General features: G+C 40.6%; 1 non-coding gene across 1 annotated transcript; it reads left to right on the forward strand.

The window, feature by feature from the left end:
- Positions 1 to 960: 960 nt before the first annotated feature.
- TRNAW-CCA (transfer RNA tryptophan (anticodon CCA)) lies at positions 961 to 1,032 on the forward strand. The gene has a single exon. It is a non-coding gene; the product is annotated as a tRNA-Trp (tRNA).
- The last annotated feature ends 2,486 nt before the right edge of the window (positions 1,033 to 3,518 follow it).

Below are 3,518 nucleotides of genomic sequence, written 5' to 3' on the forward strand. Positions count from 1 at the left end.
GAGAAAGAAATAATGCCACTTGCAGCAATAAGAATGGGCCTAGAGATGACCATACTAAGTGACTCTGAGCCAGACAGAGGAGACAAATATCGCATGATATCACTTATGTGTGGCATCTGAAATATGACACGAATGAACTCGTGAAACGAATAGATTCACAAACACAGAAAACGAACTATGGTTACCAAAGGGGAAAGGCAGGGGTAGGGGATAAGTTAGGAGTTGAGGATTAGCAGATACAAACTACTATATATGAAATAAATAGACAGCAAGGTCTTACTGTATAGCACAGGGAATTATATTCAATATTCTGCCCAAAAAAGTGTGTAAAAGAATACAAAAAAGAATATACATATAAAGAATATATATATATATATATAAAGCTGAATAACTTTGCTGTATACCAGACAATAACACAACGTTTTAAGTAAACTATAGTTTATTTCAATTCCATTTTAAAAAATGACAGTGTGGTAAGATAGGACATTTGATAAAAATGAGAATATTGCAAAGAGAGAGGCTTAATGGGCAAGGGTTAGAAGTTAGACTTTATGTTCACATGAGTTGAAGGTGAAGGTAAAACAGACAAGTTGAAAACTACCTAAAGCCTCAAAAATGTGAAACTAGAGAATATTGGACAGGCCAGGGCTGAGGTTATCTCGTGAGAATGTTGGATAAGAAAATAATTGCAGGTGCAAAACAGACAAGAGATTTGGAAGAAGGACTTCTAAGAAAATTCATAGGAAAATCAAAGAGGCACAGTGGATTTCATTCATGATGCAGTAAATCATAAATCACAGGGGGAAAAATGGAGTTAAAGTGGGTGATTTTTCAGACATCCCCCAAAGTTCATTTTCAGTCTTAACCAAGTTCAATGCTTGACTCTTCTTCTCCAACACACCTTTCCTCTGGCTGAAAGTGGTATGACTTTCTTTGCTCAGGCTTATGCTTATGTTATCTTCCCTGGTGGCTCAGAGGTTAAAGCATCTGCCTCCAATGCTGGGGACCCAGGTTCAATCCCTGGGTTGGGAAGATCCCCTGGAGAAGGAAATGGTAACCCACTCCAGTATTCTTGCCTGGAGAATTGCATGGACAGAGAAGCCTGGTAGGCTACAGTCCATGGGGTCACAAAGAGTCGGACATGACTGAGCAGCTTCACTTCACTTATGCTTATGTTATGGCCTGCTGCAGGGTTGGGGGCCTGGACTGTAGCAGTACATGCGTGGGATCTTTTGAAGGAGGTCACCATTATGTTCATTGCCTCTGCCATAGTTTGGCCCCAGGTAAACAGCACAGAGGGAACACAGCTCCACCCATCAATAGAAAACTGGATTAAAGATTTACTGAGCATGGCCTGCCATCAGAACAAGACCCAGTTTCCCCCTCAGTCAGTCTCTCCCATCAGGAAGCTTCCATAAGCCTCTTTTCCTTCTCCATCAAAGGGCAGACAGACTGAAAACCACAATCATAGAAAACTAACCAATTAGATCACATGGACCACAGCTTTGTCTAACTCAGTGAAACTGTGAACCATGCCACGTAGGGACATGGCATGGACAGGTCAACACAAGACGGGCGGGTCATGGTGGAGAGGTCTGACAAATTGTGGTCCACTGGAGAAGGGAATGGCAAACCACTTCAGTATTCTTACCTTGAGAACCCCATGAACAGTATGAAAAGGCAAAAAGATAGGATACTGAAAGATGAACTCCCCAGGTTAGTGGGTGCCCAATATGCTACTGGAGATCAGTGGAGAAATAACTCCAGAAAGAATGAAGAGACGGATCCAAAGCAAATACAACACCCAGTTGTGGATGTGACTGGTGATAGAAGCAAATTCTGATGCTGTAAAGAGCAATATTACATAGGAACCTGGAATGTTAGGTCCATGAATCAAGACAAATTGGTGGTGGTCAGACAGGAGATGGCAAAAATGAACGTCGACATTCTAGGAGTCAGTGAACTAAAATGGACTGGAATGGGTAAATTTAACTCAGATGACCATTATATCTACTACTGTAGGCAAGAATCCCTTAGAAGAAATGGAGTAGCCATCATAGTCAACAAAACAGTCCTAAATGCAGTATGTGGATGCAATCTCAAAAATGACAGAATGATCTCTGTTCATTTCCAAGGCAAACCATTCAATATCACAGTAATCCAAGTCTATGCCTGAACCAGTAATGCTGAAGAAGCTGATGTGGAACAGTTCTATGAAGACCTACAAGACCTTCTAGAACTAACACCCCCAAAAGATGTCCTTTTCATTACAGGGAACTGGAATGCAAAAGTAGGAAGTCAAGAAACATCTGGAATAACAGGCAAATTGGACATCACCAGATGGTCAATACTGAAATCAGATTGATTATATTCTTTGCAGCCAAAGATGGAGAAGCTCTATACATTCAGGAAAAACAAGACTGGAAGCTGACTGTGGCTCAGATCATGAACTATTTATTGCAAAATTCAGACTTAAATTGAAGAAAGTAGGGAAAACCACTAGACCGTTCAGGTATGACCTAAATCAAATACCTTACGATTATACAGTGGAAGTGAGAAATAGACTCAAGGGATTACACCTGATAGACAGAGTGCCTGATGAACTATGGATGAAGGTTCATGACATTGTATAGGAGACGGATCAAGACCATCCCCAAGAAAAAGAAATGCAAAAAAGCAAAATGGCTGTCTGAGGAGGCCTTACAAATAGCTGTGAAAAGAAGAGAAGCAACAACCAAATGAGAAAAGGATATACCCAATTGAATGCAGAGTTCCAAAAAATAGCAAGGAGAGATAAGAAAGCCTTCCTCAGGGATCAATGCAAAGAAATAGAGGAAAACAATAGAATGGGAAAGACTAGAGGTCTCTTCAAAAAAATTAGAGATACCAAGGGAATATTTCATGCAAAGATGGGCATGCAAATAAAGGACAGAAATGGTATGGACCTAACAGAAGCAGAAGATATTAAGAAAAGGTAGCAAGAATACACAGAAGAACTGTACAAAATAGATCTCCATCACCCAGATAATCACGATGGTGTGATCACTCACCTAGAGCCAGACATCCTGGAGTGTGAAGTCAAGTGGACCTCAGAAAGCATCACTATGAACAAAGCTAGTGGAGGTGATGGAATTCCAGTTGAACTATTTCAAATCCTGAAAGATGATGCTGTGAAAGTGCTGCACTCAATATGCCAGCAAATTTGGAAAACTAAGCAGCTGCCACAGGACTGGAAAAGGTCAGTTTTCATTCTAATCCCAAAGGAAGGGATGCCAAAAAATGCTCAAACAACTGCGCAATTGCACTCATCTCACACATTGGTAAAGTAATGCTCAAAATCCTCTAAGCCAGGCTTCAACAACACGTGAACCATGAAATTCCAGATGTTCAAGCTGGATTTAGAAAAGGCAGAGGAACCAGAGATCAAATTGCCAACATCTGTTGGATCATCAAAAAAGCAAGAGAGTTTCAGAAAAACATCTATTTCTGCTTTATTGACTATGCCATAGCCTTTGACT

This window comes from Capricornis sumatraensis, chromosome 11, assembly GCF_032405125.1.
Source record: "Capricornis sumatraensis isolate serow.1 chromosome 11, serow.2, whole genome shotgun sequence".
NCBI lineage: Eukaryota > Metazoa > Chordata > Mammalia > Artiodactyla > Bovidae > Capricornis > Capricornis sumatraensis.